We start from the raw sequence: 27,672 nt of genomic DNA on the forward strand, positions 1-27,672 counted from the left end.
TTACTACAAAATAGTAGTCAGGCTCACACAGACTCAGTATTTATTCACTTGTGCACATCCATAGAAAGCTTCTTAAAGGTGTACACTTGCCATGTCCTATTTGCAAGCCCTGCAGAGTACATCGATACCTAGTTGTTCTAATTTGTTGATCAGTGTTTTGTGAATGACCCTGTCAAATGCTGTTAAATCTATATAAATTACATCACAGCACAATTTTTTATTCATAGCTGTTATTATATTGTTATAGAAGATCATGTTACAGGTGATGATAAATCTATTTTCAACATATGCATGCTGATATATGGTTTCAAGTCCCAACCTTTCCAGTTCTGAGAATAACTTATCCAATATTACCTTCTCTGTTATTTTTCCACAACATAAAAGTAGACTTAAGGGCCTATATAGGTTCATAGGTTCATAAGATGTTACTAGGCTATTGACCCGAGGGTCTTTCCAAGCCTAGCCATTAAATCCTAATATAATACTAGATGAGAGATATCACATATGCCCAAGGTTTTTCTAGCAAAGACTACCTTTGTCCAGGAGAGATGCCTGGGCAATTCCAAGCAGAAATTTATGGTTTCCCATCCAGTCATCCAGGTTGCACTTAAACAGGGTCATGGAGGTGCTCTGTTTGATATGGATTGGATTCCAGAGGAGTGGCATCCTGTGAGAGATCTATCTGTTTCTCCCGCAGGTCCTGTTTATGTCACAGGCTTGATTGTGGTCCCTTTAACGGGTGAATCTAAACCTATTTGACTTATGGATGTGCAGCATTTCCATTAGATTTGGGTAAGAGATATCCATGTAAACCAGACATACGTTACCTTCAAGTAGACTATATGCTACTGAGTACAGTGACAGTAACTTCAGTCTGTCTATGTAAGACGTGCTGGAGAACTTGAATTTTCTTAGTTAGAAATCTCTGAGGTCTCTCAACTTGCTGCAGGTGTCTGGTATGGTACATACCAAAGGGAGCATTATATTCAATAATAGGCCTGATGAAGGACGGGTACAGAGGAGTTATAACCTGTTTTGCTCTTCAGGCAATGCCTTTGCTAATCAGTTGAGTGATGGTAGAATGCCTTCCTCACCACAGTAGATAAATGGTAGTCAGCAGTGAGGTCACTGTCAACTGTGTTCCCAGGTCTCTCACTATTGAATTGGTACTTGGGGTATTACTGTTTATTTTATAATCAGCAGGGACACTGTTTTTAATCAGAGGGAATGATGATGCATTTTTTAGCATTCAGTTTAAGACCATGGCTTTGGCACCAATCATTGGTCTGTGTATGCCCCGTTTGAAGTATGCTGACATTGCTAGGGGATTCAATGATAGTGCCTAATTTGAAGTCATCCATAAACTTGGTTAGCCACAACCCCACTGGTGACAGGTCTGCTGGTAGAGGTAAAGTCTCCCACTTTGCCTGAGTGTTGCCATTCTGTGAGCATTGCCTGAGTGTTGTCAATCTGAGAGCCAGTTTGCAACCCACCAGAAAACATAGGGGTTGATATTCAGCTAGGTTATTTTGCAATGATGCCCAAATATGGGATAGTGTCAAAGACCTTGGCCAAGTCAAGATAGGCTGTGTAGATGGCTTTGCCCTCATCTATGGCTCTGGTCACAGTCTTGAAGAAGTCCACCAGGTTTAGCAGGCATGACCTGCCCTTGACAAAAAAGAACTCGGATGGATCCAGTGATTGGTGGTCACCTATATCCTCATTTATGAGGTCCATGATGATTCATTCCATTGCCTTACAAATAAGGCTACTTAAACTTATGGGCTTATAGTTACCTGAGTCTGTTGCCAAGCCACCTTTGTGGAGTGGGATAGCAGCTGTTGTCTTCCATTCAGTGGGGACAAAGCAGTACTCAGGTTGTGGCTGAATAGAGTGCCTAATGGAGTAGCTAGCTCTTATAGGTTCATAGTTTCATAGGTTGGTACTAGGTTATCAGCCGTAGGGCCTGTACAAGCCTAGCCATAACAATTCCCTGGCTATTTCTTCCCACAATATTTACTTCCCTGAACCCCTGTCTAGCAGGCCGACGGACGTGATCCCCGGGGTAAATTTCCTATCTCCCATCCAGTCGTCAAGGTTCCTTTTGAAGAGGGCCAAGGAGGCACTCTGCTTGACATGTATGGGCAGTCTATTCCAGAGTATGGAGAGTATTTGGGTCAGGAACCTATCCCTTCAGCATGTTTTGTTCATTGTGATAACAAGTTTAGGTCCCTGGAGCATGTGGCTCTGATGGATTGGGATTTCTTTAAGTGTAGCATGTCCAACAGCTCTGGGTTTGACATGGCCTTGTATGTTAAGCAGAGATCACCTCTGAGTAGACGATATGCGACAGAGTATAGCTGGAGTTTTTTTAGTCGGTTAGCATAGGGCATCTGCTTTAGGCCTGTGATTCTTTTAGTGAGGTGTTTCTGCAGCCTTTCCAGTTGTTGCAGATGTCTTGTGAGGTACATACCAAATGGGGCGTTGTACTCTATGATGGGTCTAATGAGGGATGAGTACAGTGAGACAATGACCTCCTTTTTTCTGGATGAAAAGCCCTTAGTGATGAGGTGTGCCACATAGAAATATTTCCTGACTGTTGTGGTGATGTGGTTATTGAAGGTGCGTCCACTGTCCGCCTGCGTTCCTAAGGCTCTTATCAACTTTCAGTGTTTAGTGTACTGCCACCTATGTAGTAACTCATGAGTACATGTTTTTTTTCCAAAGGGGATAACTATACACTTCTTGGCATTAAGCTTGAGCCCATGGCTCTGGCACCAAGCATCTGTTTCTGTAAGGCCCTTTTATAGAATATCCACATAATTTGGGGATTCAATAATGGCTCCCAGTTTGCAGTCATCTGCGAACTTTGTTAGCCAGAGTCCCTTAATGTTGGCCTGTACTTTAGAGAAGTAGATGCCAAACAAGAGTGGTCCCAGGACTGAACCCTGAGGTACTCCACTTGTCACTTGTCTGGAGCTGGATTTGGATTTGGCTACTCTTACAGTGTGGGTTCTGTCAGTAAGCCAATTGGCAACCCATTGAGTGACATAGGGATTTATGCCCAGCTTAGTAAGTTTATCTGTGATTCCAAAGTGGGGGATGGTGTTGAAGGCCTTGGCAAGGTCCAGATAGGCTGTGTGGACCACCTTACCCTCATCCACGGCTCTAGAGACTGACTCGAAGAACTCGATCAGATTCAGGAGACATGATCGGCCCTTCACAAACCCAAACTGGGTGGGGTCCAGTGTTTAAGGTTGCCAATGTCTTTGTTTATAAGTTCCATGATAATATGTTCCATGGCCTTGCAGATCATGCTCATCAGACTGATGGGACAGTAGTTCCCAGGATCCAAGGTGGATCCCCCCTTGTAGAGTGGGATAACTGTAGCTGTGCACCACTCAGTGGGCACGAAGCCTGATGTGAGGCTATGATTAAACATAACACTTAGGTAAGGTGCCAGTTCATTTTGTAGTTCATGTAGTACACAGCCCAGGATGTCGTCTGGTCCCATGGATGCTGTATTCTTAGCTTTGGAGAGTGCAGTTTTTACCTGTGTGGCTGTGATTGCCGGAATTTGGCAATCTTTTGGTATTGAGATGGGCCCTTTAGGGGGTGAGAGGGGGGTGAAGTTGGCACTGAATCGATCTGCCAGGATTTTGGCAATGTCCTTGGGATCAGTATATTTAAAGACATTCTGTTGTAGCTCAGAGCAGGTCTGAGAATTGCCACTTAGATTCTTGACATAGCTATAGAATGCCTTGTGGTTGTGTTTGGAATCTGTGGCAATTTTATTTTCGTAACTAGCTTTAGAGGATTTTATGAGGGATCTCAGGTTTTTACTGAGGCTGGTAAGGGAGTTATTTGCATCCTGGTATTTTCTTCTTTTCTGCAATAGTTTCTTCCTTCTGTTGTATAGTTTGTTTATAACAAGGGACCACCAGATTGGCTTCCTTTTTTTTTGGAGGAGAGCATCTTGGCTCTGTTTGGAATGGCACAATTCATGCAACAGTGGATGTGCTCATACAGTGCTTTAGTGTAGGATTCGGCAGTCGAACTTTCAGTTCCCATCTGCACGGGTGTCATGAAGTTTGTCACTTCTGACTTGAGTAGCATGAAGTTGGCCTTGGAGAAGTTTTTTACGGATGTTTCCTTACTGGTGGGTGGGGGTGAGATGTGGATGTCAAAGGTGATTAGCTTATGGCCAGACCTAACCAACGAGGGGGGTGACCACTGATGTGGAGCATCGATTTCCCATGTTGGTAATGACTGGGCCCAGAATATTGGAGCCCCTGGTGGGACTATGAATTAGTTGATCCAGGGCATTGGAATTTATGAAGTCCAAGAACCATTGGGCAAAGTGTTGGTACATGAGTAGTTTTCCCAGTTAATGGCAGGGTAGTTGAAATCACCCAGTATTAGGGTGTTTGGTTGTATCTTAATATTTTCCAATATGTTTAGAAAGGTGTAGTGAGAATCTTGGGGCATGGTGGGCATCTGTAGCAAGCTACAATTTGGATTCCAGTATTATCTAGTGTTAGTTGCACCTGGAGAATCTTGGATGCATTGTGTTGGGCAGCTAGCCTGGAGGTGTGAATATCCTTGGTGAATATGGACTCCCCTCCACCTTTAATGTTTCGGTCCTGGTTTGGTGGCCGAAAAGTGTGGTAAGAGTTGTAGCCTGGTATTGCAGGGGTGCTCTCTGGAGCCTTGAACCAGGTCTCAGTTACTGCACAGATATCAATATTCTCCATTTTTAGGAGTGCCTCGAGAGAGTGCATTTTGAGGTTTAGACTTCTAACATTGAGTAGCATTACTGTCAGATTTTGCATACTTGTACCTGTTATGGTGGGGGTTTTGTCCTTTGAGCCTTGCCTAAAAAAGGCACTATAAGGGTGGCAAGAGCCTTAGCCAGTAACCTGAATCCCAGGGGTGACAGGTGCAGACCATCTCTGGCAAAGCATCATGGTTTGTTGATCATGTCGTCCCAGGCAGACAGATACTGGATCCTTTTTGAATGACACCAAAAGCTTAGCCAATTGTTGAAGTCAATCATTTTGTCCTTATACTGTGGTATCATTCTGGGCATAGGCAGGGTGCTACTTAGGGCTAGGGTCATACCTGCCTGGGTCACATGATCCTCGAGCTCTTCCATGTCTCTTTTCATGTATTCCAGGGAGGTACGTCTCAAGTCATTCACTCCAACATGGACAATGACAGAGTTGTATTTGTACTTGTTGTGGAGTGACTTGAGTGCATGCATTATGTGGCAGATACTGGCACCCGACAGGCAGCTGACTGTAATTTTCTCCTTGCTCAGCCTGGTGAGTGGGACATCAGTGTGCCTGACTATAGAGTCACCAATGACATACATGTTGGGTATGTTGTCTTGTCTTAGGGGCTGCTGTTGGGTGGCACACTGGTGTTGTGAGCTATGTGATACTTTGGTTGTGACTGATGTTTATTTGTGTTTCAGCATTGGAGGTCCTTGTTGCTTGGGCAGGTTAATGTTAAGGGCCTCCACATATGTGTGTTTAGTGTTGCTATGTGTGGATGTTGGTGGTGAAGGTTTTGAAGGGCTATGTGTTGCTTGAGATGTAGTGCAGGTGTTGACCTTCTCCTCTTGATTGTCTAGCACAATCTTGGCTGGAGAGAGCTTTGCTTCCAGTTTTGTTATGTAATCTCGCAAGTTATAGTGTTGGGTGGTAGGAGGAGAGGGTTGTCTGTGTACATGAGGCAATTGCTGCATTGCCCAATTATGCCCAGATTCACCAGGTGGACAGGATAAACCACCGGAAGCTGACCCTTGGACATGCCTGGTTAGGTTCTTTGTTCCTCCTTACCTTGGCAAGCTACTTTGCAATTATAGGCTATTTAGTGCCTATGATTAATTTCTCCTTATTAACAAGGAGAGTTGAGTGCTTGTATCAGTTTAAGGCTTCCTAGTGCTTTCCAGCAGGTTTTGGAGCAAGTGCTAGTCACAGGGACTGCAACTAGAAAGAGTCAGGAATCAATGCACTCTGCTCTTACTCTCACCAGGATCAGAATATAAGCACAAATTCCAAGCTGTCACCTATAAAGCAGTTATTCCACTTTCTGGTGCTCAGCAGTCTCCAGGAAATAATGTAACTGCACTCCTTCTCTCACCAGGAGAAGACAGAAGCACTAATCCCAAGATGGCTACTGAGAGGCAGAATGTGGGCTCTCAAATAACTGGTGGTCTTGCAACAGATGCTTAAAGATAAGATGAAAAAAACGGTTTATCCTTAGCACCGCAGTGTGCACTAGAGGAATTAGATGTGAAAGTAGGTAACTTAAGTTTTACCTGTCTAAAAAGTTAAGTTTTAGTGGAGAGTCCCTATTTTTAAAACAGCAAGATAGATTGAAAGGGGGTGGTCACTTTTGTATTTCAGTACTATGGAATACAGTAGGATGGCCAATAAATTTAAATAGTTGAAGGGGAGTGATTTCACAAAATGATAATTTTGTGCTTACTTACACAAGCCAGTAAAAGCAGAGAGGAAATGAGCTATATGGTCAAATTAACATAAGGGGCAGGCAACTAGATAGACAGCGGTGTTTAAGAACACAACAGTAACCAGGTGGGAGGGTAGGGAAAAAAATTCTGCCTGACTCACAAGAGACAGAGCTGTGGTCTCTTCAAGTTTTAATATGCAGTTAAAAGCAGAATACAAGTAAAACACAAGGTAAAGAAAACAAATCAGAGTATTCAAAATAGAAAAAGGCAATAAATTAATACAAAATACAACAAATAAAAAGCAAACTAACCTTTCCCTCACAGTAAAGTGTAGCAGAGTCTGGGTGAGCCCTTCTAGTAAAGCTCTGAAATGTTTTATTTTACCCCTTAAATAGAAAGTTTAGTTCCTAGCTCCACCCCTCAGTTCACAGATGATTAACCTTAACTGACCTCTTCTGTCTTATGTGTGAGTCTTTAATTGGGGTCTATATTAAAAACTCGAACATTTACTTACCCGAACACCTAAACGCCGACACGTCTTCATCAAACCACAAAAACATCGATCGTCCTGAAGCACGAAATTCAAAACGTCGATTTGTCATGGTTAGCCCTTCTGCGGTATTGCTCCGTAAGGTAAGTGTGCAATAGTTATGGACCTTAGGGTTAGGGTGTAGGTTAAGGTAAGTGCATAGATGGTAATGTATGTTAGATTTACTGTAGGGTTAGAAGTAGGGATTTATTAAGTGTATGTGTGCGGATTATTTAGTTTGTTTGGGTATAGCTTTTTAAGGTAAGTGTGCAATAGTTACGGACCTTAGGGTTAGGGTGCAGGTTAAGTTAAGCGCATACTTGGTGGTAGATGAAAGATTTAGTGTAAGGTTAAAAGTAGGGTTTAGTTTATGGTTAGAAGTAGGGTTTGTTTAGTGTATGTATGTGGTTTATTTAGTTTGTTTGTCTAGGTAGTATGTAGCGGACGGTGGGATGGGACAACTATGACATTACGAGTTTTTGAATTCCGTGGTTTAGGGCGTTCGGTGTATTTGCAGTTCGCAGAAAATGTGTCAGCGTTTAGGTGTTCGGGTAAGTAAACTTTCAATATTTTGATATAGACCCTTTAATTGACCTGTTATAATTTCTGCCTGACTCACAAGAGACATAGCTGTGGTCTCTTTTCAAGTTTTAATATGCAGTTAAAAGCAGAATACAAGTAAAACACAAGGTAAAGAAAACAAATCACAGTATTCAAAATAGAAAAGGCAATAAAGTAATACAAAATACAACAAATAAAAAGCAAACTAACCTCTCTGGTCCCATGGAGGCTGTGTTCTTAGCCATGGGAAGAGCATTAATGACTTGCTCTTTGGAGATGCAGAGAATAGATGATGAAGCAATGGTTTGTGTTATGCTTGGGGGGGTAGGGGTGAAATTTTCACCTAACCTGTCTGCTAGCAGGTTTGCAATTTCCACAGGGTCATTGTGTGTGATGCCAACCACAACTAGTTCTGTTCACATCTGAGTCCTACCTTTTAGGTTGCGGACGTAGCTGAAAAAACCCTTATGGTTATCCTTGACTATGGTTGCTAAATTTTTCTCATAGTTGCTCTTTGAAAATTTTGAGTTGTCTTATTTGCTTGTTTAGGCTGAGGAGGGTCCTCTTCCAGTTCTGGGATCTCATTTTTGTATTTTTAGACAGCACATTCTTTCATTTATTGCATAAGTTATAAATTCTAGAGGTCCACCAAGATAGTTTGTTTTTTCTTGAGGATCTTGCTTTAATCCTAGCCGGCATGGCTGTGATTTGTGCAGATGTTTATACAGGGCATCAGTGTATAACTTAGTATAGCAATCAATGCCATCTGTTGAAACTGGAAGTCGATTATACCTTCCCTTGGGGGGGGGCTATAGTTAGGTCTGGTGAAGTTTTTTAGCCTGACTTTCTCTTTAGGATACTTCTGGTACTATTGCTACTTCAAAAATACTGATTTATGGTCTCATTTATCCAGTGCATGTTATAAAACAGCAAACAACAGACTGACACCTTACAACTGTATTCATACTAAACTGTATTTATTATTGCCGGCCAAACACTGCTTTCAATTCAGCATAGCATGGATGATGTCAATTTGGTCTTCCTTTCAATGTCTCTGCACTAAAGAGAAATGTCCTAAAATAATGGAAACCATTCTTGGTTTATATAGTCTTTTAGTTCTACTTTCTTGACACTTTTAGTGTCTCTGTGGCTGATGTTTTTACCCCACCATTTTCTATTTTCTTGTAGATCATTAGACATATTTATTGTGAAGTCTCTTGTTTTTCCTTTTTCATAGACCACTATGTCCTTATTTCTGTCAATAATTTCCTTATAAATTGATGTTATTCATTACTTAGTAACTAAAAAGTACTTACATTACATTCTGCATATAGCACTTTTAGCTTTTACTCTTTCATGCAATGTTTAATACATTTAAACCTTGGGAAATATATTTACTTATTTTTATTTTGTTTATTTTACATTTCTTGACCAGGTTTGCCCAGCTGAGCTAATAGCCCTTTTTCAGTGGAGGCCCAGGGAGAAAAGCTCCACAAATTTACAATAAGAATTGTAAATGAATATAGTAAACAAAAACATTAACATTTTCACGTTGAAACAGTAAAAGCATAAAATTATTTAGAGACGTTTAAGTTGACATTTAACTTAATATAGTACAGAAATAGTATGCAAAGTTTGTAAATACAGCGAAGGTAGTTACAGTTAGTGAAGATTTTATATGACTAGAAATATTTTTGATGAGTAAGAGAGCTGACACTTAACAGAAATAAAACCAATGAGGGCAGGCAGTAAGCTATGATTGGGGGGGGGGGGGTTGAGTACAGTGGCATGACCAGCAACGTTTTAGGTAGTCTTTGCTGGCTGATTTAAATTCTTTGAGTTGTTTAAGTGATCTAATTTCCAATGAGAGTTTGTTCCAATAAACGGTAGGGTTGTAGCTGTAGAGGATGTGGCCAATTTGCTCTTGGGTTTATAGATTTGTAGCAAGTCTTGGTTTGAGCTACAGAGAGTCCTAGAAGGAGATTAGAAGAGACGAGTTGGGACAGAAAGATAGCTGGTACCGGACAGACTGGATAATTTGGAGCTGAGAGAGTAGAAACTGGTGGGGTAATTTTAGCCAGTTTAGGTGTTTTAAAGAGAGACAGTAATGAGATCTGTAGATTTGATTTGAAGCAAATCTGGCCACTTTTTTATTGGTATTTTCTAGCTTAGTTAGGAGAGAGATTTGGATGTTGGTGAGGATCTGAGAGCTGTACAATAGGCTAGGTAGGTGATAGGCATGAGAGCGGGAGACTTTAGCTTTGTTTGATAGGACCTTTTTAAATATATTAAAAACATTTATTTTATATACCATCTATCAAGTCCTCCTTTTATTTTAAAAATAAAAATGTTTACAACAAAAGCATTTCTTCTTTGTTAATATAATTTGCATTGCTAGTCATGTTTATGATTGAATCTTGATTAACAGTTTTGTTAACACACAATTTTATGCACATGCACATAATCATTATTAGGAATATTATTGCAATGATAGCTAGAATAGCAGTGGTGATGGTGTCCCACCATGATGAAAACAGGCTATTGAACCAATCACTCCACTTGGAGTTCCATGTCTTTCTTGCTTTTTCTGACACTTCAGCTATTGTCTCTAAATGCTGTTGGATTGGTTCTGATTTATCTGAAATATATGTACAGCCTTCCACCCGTATTAGGGCACACTTACCCCCCCCCCCCCCCCCCCCGGGAGGCAAGCAAAAAAATCAAGTGCCATCCTGTTTTGAAAGACTATAGTCCTCATTGCCATCATTTCTGATGTAATGTCTGAAATACCACCATGTGTAGCATTTTCCAATACTTCAAGTAATTTGCTTTACTTTCTTAACTCCCATATGACTGTTGGTGCCCCATACCATAGAGAAATGCCTGCTCTAGATATTACATCATCTCCTAAGTCCATGTGCTTTAAACCTTTACTTACTGCTACATTATCATGGTTGTATATCCATGATTGATCTCAATTTCCCATCGCATTATCTGCTCCCACCCATTTCTTTCTAACATTGCTAATCCTACCATTTGGTGAATTTTCTGTAATTTTCATTAATGGCCCTACATACCCTAAATAGCATGAGCCTGCCCATTCATGTAGGAACCATATATATGCATTGTTTCCACATATGTAATATTCACCATCACATGCTGTCTCCATTTGTTTCATTTTTGTTAGCTGAAAAAGGCTATTTACCTAAGTCACTATCAAGTTTTCCAGTCACTTGATACTTTACTTTTCGTATGTAATCCCTTGTACTATTCTCAGAATGGCTGTTACACCAGTCTGGCCAATAATACTCCTGCTTTGTTAGTCTGTTTTCAAGAGTATAATTTCCTGTTTTAATAACATCATCTCTTCAATGCTAATTAAGTGTGTTTGCTGTATATTCCAGTTAAGGCACCTTTTTGAAAACTGACATTATAGTCACTGTTTCCTACCAATATTGATTGCATTTGTTGTATACATAAGCTGCCATTTACTACTTTCCTAACCTGCAACTTTGGGAGTTTGGTGGTACTACTTTGTTGACATAATCTACTATGATTTAAAATTTCTATTGTTTCTTTTAATGTCACAGACACTGCCCTGAATACTGCTTTCTCCGATGTGGTGGGTACTGGCGCAGACACCCAACATTTTGTTGCATCATTTATTTTTTCATATGTTACTTGCATCACTGTAAATGTATTAAAGTCAGGTGTCCATTCCTTCTCTTTCTGTAGATTTCTTTTTTGTTGTTTTCATTCCATAGTCTTCTACTGTCATTTGCATTAAAACACTATATACTATATATACAGGGTGAACAACATTGCATTGCATTTTGCCTTTAAATTTTTCCTCCATTTTTCTGTCTTGTTCTGGATCCATGTCCATGTCTGATCCTTATGAACTTTCAAAACAGTAAGTCATTATCGTAATAATTCATTCACTCATTTGTTTTCTGACTTTTTACTAATTTGCAATGATCTCTATGAACAAGACTTTGTTTTGGGCGTTTTTGTATGGCTCACTTTTAGGACTAAAGGTACTATTTTTCCTTTACTCAAAAGGTCCTTGCCAGTTTCTGTCTGATGGACCAGTTTTACTGCAATTTTTTACCATGAATTTACTTCCAATTTGAATGCTTTCTTCTTCTGGCAGTATTGGAACCTTTTTCCATAAATGGAAAGATTGTTCTCTGGCCATGCCTTGGCATATTTCTTGCAGGTCTTTCAGCCATTACTTGATGCTTTGCTGCCTCCAACAGTGTTCTCTCCCTCTGGACCTCCAGATTGAAAGAGAACTGTAGGGGCATCTTTCTGTCTGTCATCATCTCGAACAGGGATATACCCATCTTGTTACTGGGTGTTGATCTGATCCGCATCAAAATGTTAGGTGAAATGTTTTACCCAATCATTTGCTTTTTCAATGCACACCTTTTTTAATCTGTCCTTTAAAGTTCTGTTCATTCTTTCCACTATCCCATTTGATTGTGTATGGTATGTTACATAGAATCTTTGTTGAATCCGCAACATGTCACATAATTCTTTCATCATTTTACTCACAAACTGTGATCCATTATTTGATTCTATTACCCTGGACCACCCCCAGTGACAAAATATGTTTTCCCATAGTACTTCAGCTGTCACTTTGGCTGTCATTCCTTTGGCTGGAATTGCCTCCACCCATTTTGAAACGACATCTTCATAGTCAATTTGTATCTTATACCATGGTCCATCTGATGCGGGTACCCTGTGCAACTGTGCCCTTTTACATTTTGCATTTGTCTGAGGACATATCAGATTTGGATTCCAATACTATTCTTTTACTACCGACCATAATTTTTCCATTCCTATATGTCCCAGTATTTGGTGATTAAACTTCTCTAATTGTCTTGCTAGTTGATACAGAATGTGTGGTAATCATAGACCTTTTTGTGTACGGAAAATTCTGAAATGTCTTTCTACCCCATCACTTTCTAATTCACATTGTTCTAGCGCTTCTGGCATTCCCCTTTCTTTCTGGAGTTCTTCCATATACACATCTATCTGTTCTCCCTCCTCCAGGGACCATACTTCGGAGAACTGGAGTCCCCTTCAGTTTCTTCAGGGTATAAAGGCTCTCCCTTTCCTGCTGCTTCCTTTGCTTTTGGCATCAACCAAATAATTTCCTCTTGTGTCTTCATTATTTGTCCTCTAATGGGCTCTCAGTTTTAAAAATCTTAAACTGTCCTTGCAACTGATACTCTTTGGAATAGGCTGCCAATTCACGTGAAGCAGAGCACTTCTGTGGCACTGTTTAAAAGGAATCTGGACAAGTGGATGGGGCACCATAAATTCATACTGGGGATAGCACCCACAATCCTCCTGGACATGGGCAGCCATTACTAAATACAATCCTGGGTATTCACTAAAGTATCTATTGTATTACATTGGGATGAAATGGCTAGGCCTGAAATGACCTCAGGGTCGCTAGCCTAGTAACCTCCTATGATCCTATGATCCTATACAGAATTGTTGAGAGAAGCCCTGTACAATCACATTAATAAATGCACAGAGACAGATGTGCCTATCAAAAATAAGTCCAAAACTAACTCAAGCAACAAACCATCCTGGTAAAATCCATACATAAACATGTTTTACAACAAAAGAAAAAAGTCATACCCAAGATTAGAAAGAATAGTTCCTAAATGTTACTGAGCTAACCAGGGTCACACAATTGATTTTTATCATGCAGGTGACAGCTTTCTGGTCTGATCTTACCAGAGAAGACACTACACTTGGTGGGAGTCCCAGGTTGAGTATGTTTGCACTCCTAGGAGTATGGACTAACAGGTCCAAGGTGTTTGCATTTACAAAGTCCTGGAATTCCTGGGCCTGTAAGTTTGAGGCCATGTAATTATCCCAGTTTATAGTGTTGTAGGTAAAGTTATCCATGAATATACATAAATACATACATATATATATATATATATATATATATATATATATATATATATATATATATTATATATATATATACAAATATTTCAAGTACGGGTATTAATGCCCTTCTAGCTTACCAATATACAAAAACACTTGTTCCCATAATAAATGTCCAGGCTGTTCTTAAAACTATCTAAACTAGTTCGTGCTTTAATATAATTTGGTAGGCTGTTGCATGCATCAGCTGCTCTCTCAGAGAACCAATTAGTACACTTGTCATTCCTATAAAATCTTTTACATAGGTTGCCTGATGATTCTCTGCTACTTTCTTATAACCCCAAACATTCCCAGAGGTAGTTGTCTCTAAATGCCCTATATACCTGAATAAAATCTCCTGCTAGGTAGCTATACGAGACACTGTACAAGTTCAGATATTTTAGTCTTTCGTTATAACTTAAATTTTCACATCCATGGATGCACTTGGTATATTTCCGCTGTTCTCTTCCCACTTTACCCATTTTTGTTTTCTTATAAGGTTTCCATATTGCTATTCCATACTCAAATTTTGGGATTAATGTAACTAACAAACTGATGTCATCATTTCTGATTTCATAGACTTTGTATATCTTTTTAAACAAAATATAGTCCTATAACTATCATTAACTAATTGTTTGATATGATTAGAAAAACTCATAGCTAAATCTACCTGTATACCCAGGTCCTTAAATGAATCTACAGTTACAATCACTGTGTGCTGTATTAAATATTCACCTTTCAGTTTATGTCTCCCAAATCTCATATGCTTTGTTTTTGATGTATTTATCAGCATATTATTCTCCTGTACCTAAATGATCAATTTAGTCAAGATCTTTTGCAGACATGCCCTATCTGTAACACATGTAATCAATTTACCTAATTTCAGGTCATCTGCATATAGACTGTAGAACACCTCAGATGAAAAAGATAGGTCTGAAAAATACAACAAGGAAGGGCCTAGGACAGACCCCCATGGGACACCGTGACTGTAACCAAGAATTTCACCTGTCCAGTTGCTGTATGATACTTGCTGTCACACGTCTTGCTTCACAAGTAGAGGTGAACAGGCAGGGTAGTTCATTTATCTGCTTTATTATGTAGAAACACATCAGGATGGATAGCAGCAGTGCAAACTTAAATAAACTGATTAAGCGACAGACTACACAGACATGCATGCTTACATCTCAACAGCTTACTACAAAATAGCAGTCAGGCTCACACATACTCAGTATTTATACACATGTGCAAGCCCTTAGAAAGCTTCTTAAAGGTGTACATACATATTGATCTACATCCTCCCTCTTTAAAGAATTGCCCACGTTATATTGACATTTGAGAACAGAGACATGCAATTGTACAAACAATAAGAAATAGATACAATACTTACATCCTTATGTTTTCATGTCTTTATGTCCAAGTTGCCATGTATCTGGAACATGATCTAGAAATGTGGCCTGATCTAGTGATAAGCAATCAGAACTGGGTTTAGCAACAGGGACAGTCATTGGTGAACAAACAGATTCTGGAATTTCAGGATTCTTCTCAGGAATAGGGATCTTTACTGGAACATCCTCTGGAACTGGAACGCTGGATAACTCACTCTGAGAGATAGTCTTTCTTGCAGGTATGATGCTGCACTACAGGCTCGGACACCATCATCAAATGTTTCTGATTCTGCCTAAATTCATCTCCTTGTGATTCCACAGTGTACAATCTCATTTCTGGACATACACTCTTCACAACTCCAATCTGATCAAAACTTTTGGACGTCTGCAGCCTCACCATCTCTATTTTATGTAATGGATTGAGTGGTTTGCTGGTCTTATCATAATAGGACTTCAGAGATAAGCACTTTTTCAACAGATGGGCTTTCACTAATCTGTTGTTCTTGACTCATGGAACCAATAATTTACTACTGATTGATAAAGTGGTTCTGGTTTGTCTCAACAGAAGTCTCTGCACAGGTGACACAAGATGTTTATCACAAGGAACATTTCTAACATTCAAGAGATTCAAGAAAACATGACTATTGTTTCATTTTGACTTCTCTAGTAATTGATTCGCACTTTGACCTGTACGTTCTGCAAAACCATTTGACTGTGGATACTCAAATCTACCCATAACATGAGTAAAGTCTCACTCTTCGACAAATCTTTTGAACTGTTGGCTTGTAAACTGTGTACCATTGTACCATTATCAGAAATAACTTTGCACAGACTATCATGGACTGCAAAATGATGCTTCATCTTAGTAATGACAGTATTGGATGCTAGATTAGGAAGTAGGTCAGTCTCGAACCAATTTAAATAAGGGTCTGCTAGCACAAAGTAATGTTAACCATGTTAATGTGAAAGCACTTACCTTGTATTTTTGATTGTTTTGTTTTATTTTTTATTAAAAGCTTTGGTTTTATTTGAGCCGTGGTGATCGCTCTTTCTTTTTGATATAATTTCATGATAATACCATTGTCAAGCAAAATCTATATGGATAACAAGGTTGTAGCTCAATTGGTAAGCAAGACTGTTTTGACAGGCATCCACGATTGATAAAGTGGGTGAGCTTCTGAAGAACTGGGTCTGAGGCTATATGAGTTCTAAGCTCATCAAGACATGTGCAGGAAAAATGTCTCACTTCCATGACTTCAAAATCAAGTCTCTTATTTTCATGCTGTTCAGTGTTATTTCTGGGTGATCTGTATAATGTATCAGCAAGATAAAGAAGTTTGCCTTTTGTGTAGACAAGACTGAAATTATACTTTTGCAATTTGAGCATCATGCATTGCAATCTGGCAGGAGCTGTATGCATAGGCTTTCTCAAAATAGTGACTAGAGGTTGATGATTTGTTTCAATCTGGATAGGTCAACATAAATATAATCATGGAACTTCAAACATGCAAACACAATTGCCAAGAGTTCTTTCTCTATCCAAGCATACTGCATTTCAGTCTGGGTAAGGGTTCTCCATGCATAGGCTACTGATCTACCCTCTTGAAGAATGACTGTGCCAAGACCAAAATTTGAAGCATCGCTAAAAAGAGTAACTGGTTTGTGAACATCATAGTATCTGAGAGTTGGTAGACTGGCAATTTTCTGTTTCAGAGCATCAGATGTTCTTTGGTGTTGTTCCAGCCATGACCAAAATACATCTTTGCATGTCAGCAGTCTAAGTGGTACTGAAAGTTGGCTCAAGTCTTGAATGAACTTGCCTAGGTAGTTAACCATGCCAAGAAAATGCTGTAGGGCATGAACATTGTCTGGAGCTGGCATCTCAAGAATAGCTGTTTGCTTGGAAGGATCTGGTCATAAGCCTGAACTGATAAATAAATGACTAACATAAGTAACTTCTCGTAGCCTGAATTTGCACTTCTGAGGATTCAGCTTAAGATTCACTTCACATGCTCTTTCCAGAACTTTCTTGAGGATTCTGTCATGCTCAGCTTCACCATTTCCTCCTCCTAGAATATCATCTGCTATAATAGCACATGGATACCTGGAAAAAAAATTCTACATTGCATGCTGGAAGACTTCACTGGCAAAATTTATCCCAAATGGCATTCTCAAAAATCTGTACCTGCCAAATGGAGTACTGAAAGTAGTTAGCAATGAAGATTTTTTTTGTCAGGCAAAATTTGCCAAAATGAACTCTGCATCTAAGACAGAAAAAAGTGGCATTGGGCATAACAGCACTAACTTCTTCAACTGTATGCATTGGATGATGAGGTATTTTTAGTGCTTTTTTCAAATCTCATGGATCAGTACATATTCTGATATTATCTGAGCTTTTGTTATGAGCTATGACCATGGAGGATACCCATTCAGTTGGGATAGATGAACCAGCTGGACAAATTATACCTTGCTGCACCATTTTATCTAGCTCAGCTTTGACTCTGCTCTGCATAGCTAGTGAAACTTTCCTGGCTAGTCTGACAGCTGGACTGATGGGTCTAAACTTCATGGAGTACACAACTTGGACTTTCCCTAATTTGTCTTCAAAAAGATCAGCATAAGTAGAAAAAATAGACTGGGTGAAATTAGAACAGTGATTTTTAAGCTAACATGATGGACTTCCTTGTTAAATGAAAGCAGTCCCATTTTCAAACTGTCTCTGAGGCCTAATAAGGACTATACTAGCCTTTTGACAGCATAAAATTGCAATTCATAACTCATCCCGGCAGACTAACATGAAAGTACTACTGAACCTTCAGTTTGAATTTCTTCACCACCGTAAGCAACAAGCTTCGCACACTTTGCCAAATCAAGCTTCTCACCACCATATACTTTAGCAAATGTTTCTGCTGGCATAACATTACACTTTGAACCTGTGTAAACTTTGAGCTCTATGGATTTCCCATTTATCCAAACAGTACAATATACTTCTTTCTTTGCCAATAAATCTACTGGACTGACCATTTCATTAAGCACTGCCACACCATCAACATAAAAAGTAGGGCTGCAGCTTTCTAATTGATTAACTTGGCTCTTTGAATGTTCTCTTTTAATAAAAGAATGTGTCCCTTTTGATTTACAAGAATCGTTTGCAAGGATTCCACTTATTGCATTGCTGGCATTGTTGACCAAAAGCTAAGCATTTTTCTCTTTTAGACTCCTGATTTCCAGCACAGTTACAACAGTTAGCAATAAAACTGGGTGGGGGCCCATTCTGAGTTTGCTGACTCTCTCTTGTGCTTCACTGAGACTGTGCACATTCTGGAATTTGCTAGCAATGTACAGGGTTTCCCACTGAGTATTGCAGGGATTATAGTTGCTGCCATGTGTTTGGGCCTGTTTCTTTTCATCACGTGCTGTATACTATCAATGTCAGCCTTAGAAGTTACTGGGAGCATGCATTTCTCATTTGTAAGCATATTTGTGTGCTTTTCTGTAAGCTAATATATCTGACAAATCTCAATGGCCTTATTCAAAACTAAATCACTGTCACGAAGAAAAATCTTTCTCACAACATCATCTTTAATGCCACACATGTCTGTCTTTTATCAACTCATCCCTTAAATTACCAAATCTGTATGTTTTAGCTTTGTTTCTCAAGTCAGTTATATATGCTGCAAAAGTTTTACCAGGCTTTTGACCTCTTGTGTAAAATAAGTGCCTTTCCTTTGTAATATTCATTTGGGGGTTACGCATTTCTCTAACTTTACATTTTAAGCACTCGGGGTCTTCAGTTGACTCAGTCAGTACCACTACATGATGGATTTCCCCCTCTCCTGCAAATACAGCAGGTGCATACACAACTGAACACTCTCTTTCTCTGGCTTCTGAACCAGCAAACTTAAGCAGAATAAATGGCTTTGTATGGTCATCTTTATCAGGAAAATGCAGCTTGTATGAAAATATCATACTCTTGCTCATGCACTCTCCAGTTCTCTGCAATATTATTATCAAATACAAGTGGACCTGGTTTTCAAAATCCATCTGCCATGCCAGCAAAGTATGCCCAAACACACTGAAAATATGGCCCTTGTAATTATATTCAAACATGCACACACAGCCAGTACTTGTAGTAACATTAAAATGTACTATAAACTCTGAAATACTGTACTTTGAAATATGCCTTGAAATGGCTGCATTTTGTGAAATAACAATACTGTAATACTGCACAAACTTGCAAACACTTTATACACTTCAGATATCTCAAATAGATTTAATTAATGCAAAAAAGTAGCTTGTAGCGAAAAAATGTGGTCATTTTCCTTATTTTATACATTTATACATTTTATGCAATTTGGACTTTATTTCAAACATTTTCCACAGTTATTTGAATATTTTTATCAATATGTCACAATTTTGGACATTTCATTTAACTAGAAATTTGTTTAGAGTATTCTGAATGTTTTGTTTTATACTTTTCAAATAAGACATCATTTAAGTATGCTTTGATACCTGAAAGTCATTTCCTTTGTGAGTTATTTGTGCAGTCAAGATGATCCATTCCTCTATATTCCTCCACCATTATCTGAATGCCTCTTGGTCTTGATTCTGAAGCCCACTTCTCACACCATATTGCTCGTCTTGCTTCACAAAGACAAACAGGCAAGGTAGTTCAATTGTCTCCTTTACTATGTAGAAACACATCAGGATGGTTATCAGCACTACAAAATATAAACTAACTGATAACTGACAGACTACACAGACATGCATGCTTACATCTCAACAGCTTACTACAAAATGGTAGTCAGGCTCACACAGACTAAGTATTTATTCACTTGTGCACATCCATAGAAAGCTTCTTAAAGGTGTACACTTGCCATGTCCTATTTGTAAGCCCTGCAGCTATCCATCTTATCAAGAATACATCGATACCTAGTTGTTCTAATTTGTTGATCAGTGTTTTGTGAATGACCCTGTCAAATGCTGTTAAATCTATATAAATTACACCACAGCACAATTTTTTATTCATAGCTGTTATTATATTGTTATAGAAGATCATGTTACAGGTGATGATAAATCTATTTTCAACATATGCATGCTGATATATGGTTTCAAGTCACAACCTTTCCAATTCTGAGAATAACTTATTCAATATTACCTTCTCTGTTATTTTTCCACAACATAAAAGTAGACTTAAGGGCCTATATAGGTTCATAGGTTCATAAGATGTTACTAGGCTATTGACCAGAGGGTCTTTCCAAGCCTAGCCATTAAATCCCAATATAATACTAGATGAGAGATATCGCATATGCCCAAGGCTTTTCTAGCAAGGACTACCTTTGTCCAGGAGAGATGCCTGGGCATCCCAAGCAGAAATTTATGGTTTCCCATCCAGTCATCCAGGTTGCACTTAAACAGGGTCATGGAGGTGCTCTGTTTGATATGGATTGGATTCCAGAGGAGTGGCATCCTGTGAGAGATCTATCTGTTTCTCCCGCAGGTCCTGTTTATGTCACAGGCTTGATTGTGGTCCCTTTATCGGGTGACTCTAAACCTATTTGATGTATGGATGTGCAGCATTTCCACTAGATTTGGGTAAGAGATATCCCTGTAAACCAGGCATACGTTACCTTCAAGTAGACTATATGCTACTGAGTACAGTGACAGTAACTTCAGTCTGTCTATGTAAGACGTGCTGGATAACTTGAATTTTCTTAGTTAGAAATCTCTGAGGTCTCTCAACTTGCTGCAGGTGTCTGATATGGTACATACCAAAGGGAGCATTATATTCAATAATAGGCCTGATGAAGGACGAGTACAGAGGAGTTATAACCTGTTTTGCTCTTCAGGCAATGCCTTTGCTAATCAGTTGAGTGATGGTAGAATGCCTTCCTCACCACAGTAGATATATGGTAGTCAACAGTGAGGTCACTGTCAACTGTGTTCCCAGGTCTCTCACTACTGAATTGGTACTTGGGGTATTACTGTTTATTTTATAATCAGCAGGGACACTGTTTTTAATCAGAGGGAATGATGATGCATTTTTCAGCATTCAGTTTAAGACCATGGCTTTGGCACCAATCATTGGTCTGTGTATGCCCCGTTTGAAGTATGCTGACATTGCTAGGGGATTCAGTGATAGTGCCTAATTTGAAGTAATCCATAAACTTGGTTAGCCACAACCCCACTGGTGACAGGTCTGCTGGTAGAGGTAAAGTTTCCCACTTTGCCTGAATGTTGTCAGTCTGTGAGCCTTGCCTGAGTGTTGTCAATCTGAGAGCCAGTTTGCAACCCACCAGAAAACATAGGGGTTGATATTCAGCTAGGTTATTTTGTCAATGATGCCCAAATATGGGATAGTGTCAAAGGCCTTGGCCAAATAAAGATGGGCTGTGTAGATGGCTTTGCCCTCATCTATGGCTCTGGTCACAGTCTTGAAGAAGTCTACCAGGTTTAGCAGGCATGACCTGCCCTTGACAAAAAAGAACTCGGATGGATCCAGGGATTGGTGGTCACCTATATCCTCATTTACGAGGTCCATGATGATTCATTCCATTGCCTTACAAATAAGGCTACTTAAACTTATGGGCTTATAGTTACCTGAGTTTGTTGCCGAGCCGCCTTTGTGGAGTGGGATAATAGCTGTTGTCTTCCATTCAGTGGGGACAAAGCAGTACTCAGGTTGTGGCTGAATAGAGTGCCTAATGGAGTAGCTAGCTCTTATAGGTTCATAGGTTCATAGGTTGGTACTAGGTTATCAGCCCTAGGGCCTGTACAAGCCTAGCCATAACAATTCCCTGGCTATTTCTTCCCACAATATTTACTTCCCTGAACTCCTGTCTAGCAGGGCGACGGACGTGATCCCAGGGGGAAAATTTCCTATCTCCCATCCAGTCGTCAAGGTTCCTTTTGAAGAGGGCCAAGGAGGCGCTCTGCTTGATATGTATGGGCAGTCTATTCCAGAGTATGGGGAGTCTTTGGGTCAGGGTCTTTGGGTCAGGAACCTATCCCTTCAGCATGTTTTGTTCATTGTGATAACAAGTTTAGGTCCCTGGAGCATGTGGCTCTGAGGGATTGGGATTTCTTTAAGTGTAGCATGTCCAACAGCTCTGGGTTTGACATGGCCTTGTATGTTAAGCAGACATCACCTCTGAGTAGACGATATGCGACAGAATATAGCTGGAGTTTTTTTAGTCGGTTAGCATAGGACATCTGCTTTAGGCCTGTGATTCTTTTAGTGAGGTGTTTCTGCAGCCTTTCCAGTTGTTGCAGATGTCTTGTGAGGTACATACCAAATGGGGCATTGTACTCTATGATAGGTCTAATGAGGGATGAATACAGTGAGACAATGACCTCCTTTTTTCTGGATGAAAAGCCCTTAGTGATGAGGTGTGCCACATAGAAAGATTTCCTGACTAGTGTGGTGATGTGGTTATCGAAGGTGAGACCACCGTCCACCTGCATTCCTAAGGCTCATATCACACTTTCGGTGTTTAGTGTACTGCCACCTATGTGGTAACTCATGAGTACATGTTTTTTTCCAGTGGGGATAACTATACACTTCTTGGCACTGAGCTTGAACCCATGGCTCTGGCACCAAACATCTGTTTCTGTAAGGCCCTTTTGTAGAATATCCACATAATTTGGGGATTCAATAATGGCTCCCAGTTTGCAGTCATCTGCGAACTTTGTTAGCCAGAGTTCCTTAATGTTGGCCTGTACTTTAGAGAAGTAGATGCCAAACAAGAACTGAACCCTGAGGTACTCCACTTGTCACTTGTCTAGAGCTGGATTTGGAGTCGACTACTTTTACAGTGTGGGTTCTGTCAGTAAGCCAATTGGCAACCCATTGAGTGACATAGGGATTTATGCCCAGTTTAGTAAGTTTATCTATGATTCCAGAGTGGGGGATGGTGTTGAAGGCCTTGGCGAGGTCCAGATAGGCTGTGTGGAGCACCTTACCCTCGTCCACGGCTCTAGAGACTGACTCGAAGAACTCAATCAGATTCAGGAGACATGATCGGCCCTTCACAAACCCAAACTGGGTGGGATCCAGTGTTTAAGGTTGCCAATGTCTTTGTTTATAAGTTCCATGATAATACGTTCCATGGCCTTGCAGATCAGGCTCGTCAGACTGATGGGACAGTAGTTCTTGTAGAGTGGGATAACTGTAGCTGTGCGCCACTCAGTGGGCACAAAGCCTGATGTGAGGCTATGATTAAACATAACACTTAGGTAAGGTGCCAGTTCATTTTGTAGTTCATGTAGTACACAGCCCAGGATGTTGTCTGGTCCCATGGATGCTGTATTCTTAGCTTTGGAGAGTGCAGTTTTTACCTGTGTGGCTGTGATTGCCCAAATTTCACAATCTTTTGGTATTGAGATGGGCCCTTTAGGGGGTGAGAGGGGGTGAAGTTGGCACTGAATCGATCTGCCAGGATATTGGCAATGTCCTTGGGATCAGTATATTTAAAGACATTCTGTTGTAGCTCAGAGCAGGTCTGAGAATTGCCACTTAGATTCTTGACATAGCTATAGAATGCCTTGTGGTTGTCTTTGGAATCTTTGGCAATTTTATTTTCGTAACTAGCTTTAGAGGATTTTATGAGGGATCTGAGGTTCTTACTGAGGCTGGTAAGGGAGTTATTTGCATCCTGGGATTTTCCTCTTTTCTGCAATAGTTTCTTCCTTCTGTTGTCTAGTTTGTTTATGACAAGGGACCACCAGATTGGCTTCCTTTTTTTGGAGGAGAGCATCTTGGTTCTGTTTGGGATGGCACAATTCATGCAACAGTGGATGTGCTTATACAGTGCTTTAGTGTAGGATTCGGCAGTCGAACTTTCAGTTCCCATCTGCACCGGTGTCATGAAGATTGTCACTTCTGACTTGAGTAGCATGAAGTTGGCCTTGGAGATGTTTTTTACGGATGTTTCTTTACTGGTGGGTGGGGGTGAGATGTGGATGTCAAAGGTGATTAGCTTATGGCCAGACCTAACCAACGAGGGGGTGACCACTGATGTGGAGCATCGATTTCCCATGTTGGTAATGACTGGGTCCAGAATATTGGAGCCCCTGGTGGCACTATGAATTAGTTGATCCAGGGCGTTGAAATTTATGAATTCCAAGAACCGTTGGGCAAAGTGTTGGTACATGAGTAGTTTTCCCAGTTAATGTAGTTGAAATCACCCAGTATTAGGGTGTTTGGTTGTATCTTAATATTTTCCAATATGTTTAGAAAGGTGTAGTGACAATCTTGGGGCATGGTGGGCATCTGTAGCAAGCTACAATTTGGATTCCAGTATTATCTAGTGTTAGTTGCACCTGGAGAATTTTGGATGCATTGTGTTGGGCAACTAGCCTAGAAGTGTGAATATCCTTGGTGAATATGGACTCCCTTCCACCTTTAGTGTTTCGGTCCTGGTTTGGTGGCCGAAAAGTGTGGTAAGAGTTGTAGCCTGGTATTGCAGGGGTGCTCTCTGGAGCCTTGAACCAGGTCTCAGTTACTGCACAGATATCGATATTCTCCATTTTTAGGAGTGCCTTGAGAGAGTGCATTTTGAGGTTTAGACTTCTAACATTGAGTAGCATTACTGTCAGATTTTGCATACTTGTACTTGTTATGGTGGGGGTTTTGTCCTTTGAGCCTTGCCTAAAAAAGGCACTATAAGGGTGGCAAGAGCCTTAGCCAGTAACCTGAATCCCAGGGGCGACAGGTGCAGACCATCTCTGGCAAAGCATCATGGTTTGTTGATCATGTCGTCCCAGGCAGATAGATACTGGATCCTTTTTGAATGACACCAGAAGCTTAGCCAATTGTTGAAGTCAATCATTTTGTCCTTATACTGTGGTATCATTCTGGGCATAGGCAGGGTGCTACTTAGGGCTAGGGTCATACTTGCCTGGGTCACATGATCCTCGAGCTCTTCCATGTCTCTTTTCATGTATTCCAAGGAGGTACATCTCAAGTCATTCACTCCAACATGGACAATGACATTGTTGTATTTGTACTTGTTGTGGAGTGACTTGAGTGCATGCATTGTGTGGTAGATACTGGCACCCGACAGGCAGCTGACTGAAATTTTCTCCTTATTCAGTCTGGTGAGTGGGACATCAGTGTGCCTGACTATAGAGTCACCTATGACTTACATGTTGGGTATGTTGTCTTGTCTTAGGGACTGCTGTTGGGTGGCACACTGGTGTTGTGAGCTATGTGATACTTTGGTTGTGACTGATGTTTATTTGTGTTTCAGCTTTGGAGGTCCTTGTTGCTTTGGCAGGTTAATGTTAAGGGCTTCCACATATGTGTGTTTAGTGTTGCTATGTGTGGATGTTGGTGGTGAGGGTTTTGAAGGGCGATGTGTTGCTTGAGATGTAGTGTGGGTGTTGACCTTCTCCTCTTGATTGTCTAGCACAATCTTGGCTGGAGAGAGCTTTGCTTCCAGTTTTGCTATGTAATATCACAGGTTGTAGTGTTGGGTGGTAGGAGGAGAGGGTTGTCTTTGTACATGAGGCAATTGCTGCATTGCCCAATTATACCTCGATTCACCAGGTGGACAGGATAAATCACCGGAAGCTGACCCTTGGACATGCCTGGTTAGGTGCTTTTTCCCCCTTACCTTGGCAAGCTACTTTGCAATTATAGACTATTTAGTGCCTATGATTAATTTCTCCTTATTAACAAGGAGAGTTGAGTGCTTGTATCAGTTTAAGGCTTCCTAGTGCTTTCCAGCAGGTTTTAGAGCAAGTGCTAGTCACAGGGACTGCAACCAGAAAGAGTCAGGAATCAATGCACTCTGCTCTTACTCTCACCAGGATCAGAATATAAGCACAGATTCCAAGCTGCCACCTATAAAGCAGTTATTATGCTTTCTGGTGCTCAGCAGTCTCCAGGAAATAATGTAACTGCACTCCTTCTCTCACCAGGAGAAGACAGAAGCACTAATCCCAAGATGGCTACTGAGAGGCAGAATGTGGGCTCTCAAATAACTGGTGGTCTTGCAACAGATGCTTAAAGATAAGATGAAAAAAATGGTTTATCCTAAGCACCGCAGTGTGCAGTAGAGGAATTAGATGTGAAAGTAGGTAACTTAAGTTTTAACTGTCTAAAAAGTTAAGTTTTAGGGGAGAGTCACTATTTTCAAAACAGCAAGATAGATTGAAAAGGGGTGGTCACTTTTGGATTCCAGTACTATGGAATACAGTAGGATGGCCAATAAATTTAAATAGTTGAAGGGGAGTGATTTCACAAAATGATAATTTTGTGCTTACTTACACAAGCCAGTAAAAGCAGAGACGAAATGAGCTATATGGTCAAATTAACATAAGGGGCAGGCAACTAGATAGACAGCGGTGTTTAAGAAAACAACAGTAACCAGGTGGGAGGGTAGGGAAAAAAATTCTGCCTGACTCACAAGAGACAGAGCTGTGGTCTCTTCAAGTTTTAATATGCAGTTAAAAGCAGAATACAAGTAAAACACAAGGTAAAGAAAACAAATCAGAGTATTCAAAATAGAAAAAGGCAATAAAGTAATACAAAATACAACAAATAAAAAGCAAACTAACCTTTCCCTCACAGTAAAGTGTAGCAGAGTCTGGGTGAGCCCTTCTAGTAAAGCTCTGAAATGTTTTATTTTACCCCTTAAATAGAAAGTTTAGTTCCTAGCTCCACCCCTCAGTTCACAGATGATTAACCTTAACTGACCTCTTCTGTCTTATGTGTGAGTCTTTAATTGGGGTCTATATTAAAAACTCGAACATTTACTTACCCGAACACCTAAACGCCGACACGTCTTCATCAAACCACAAAAACATCGATCGTCCTGAAGCACGAAATTCAAAACGTCGATTTGTCATGGTTAGCCCTTCTGCGGTATTGCTCCGTAAGGTAAGTGTGCAATAGTTATGGACCTTAGGGTTAGGGTGTAGGTTAAGGTAAGTGCATAGATGGTAATGTATGTTAGATTTACTGTAGGGTTAGAAGTAGGGATTTATTAAGTGTATGTGTGCGGATTATTTAGTTTGTTTGGGTATAGCTTTTTAAGGTAAGTGTGCAATAGTTACGGACCTTAGGGTTAGGGTGCAGGTTAAGTTAAGCGCATACTTGGTGGTAGATGAAAGATTTAGTGTAAGGTTAAAAGTAGGGTTTAGTTTATGGTTAGAAGTAGGGTTTGTTTAGTGTATGTATGTGGTTTATTTAGTTTGTTTGTCTAGGTAGTATGTAGCGGACGGTGGGATGGGACAACTATGACATTACGAGTTTTTGAATTCCGTGGTTTAGGGCGTTCGGTGTATTTGCAGTTCGCAGAAAATGTGTCAGCGTTTAGGTGTTCGGGTAAGTAAACTTTCAATATTTTGATATAGACCCTTTAATTGACCTGTTATAATTTCTGCCTGACTCACAAGAGACATAGCTGTGGTCTCTTTTCAAGTTTTAATATGCAGTTAAAAGCAAAATACAAGTAAAACACAAGGTAAAGAAAATAAATCACAGTATTCAAAATAGAAAATGCAATAAAGTAATACAAAATACAACACATAAAAAGCAAACTAACCTCCCTGGTCCCATGGAGGCTGTGTTCTTAGCCATGGGAAGAGCATTAATGATGATGAAGCAATGGTTTGTGTTATGCTTGGGGGGTAGGGGTGAAATTTTCACCTAACCTGTCTGCTAGCAGGTTTGCAATTTCCACAGGGTCATTGTGTGTGATGCCAACCACAACTAGTTCTGTTCACATCTGAGTCCTACCTTTTAGGTTGCGGACGTAGCT

The sequence above is a fragment of the Protopterus annectens genome, chromosome 2.part1, assembly GCF_019279795.1.
Source record: "Protopterus annectens isolate FY-2018-M chromosome 2.part1, PAN1.0, whole genome shotgun sequence".
NCBI lineage: Eukaryota > Metazoa > Chordata > Ceratodontiformes > Protopteridae > Protopterus > Protopterus annectens.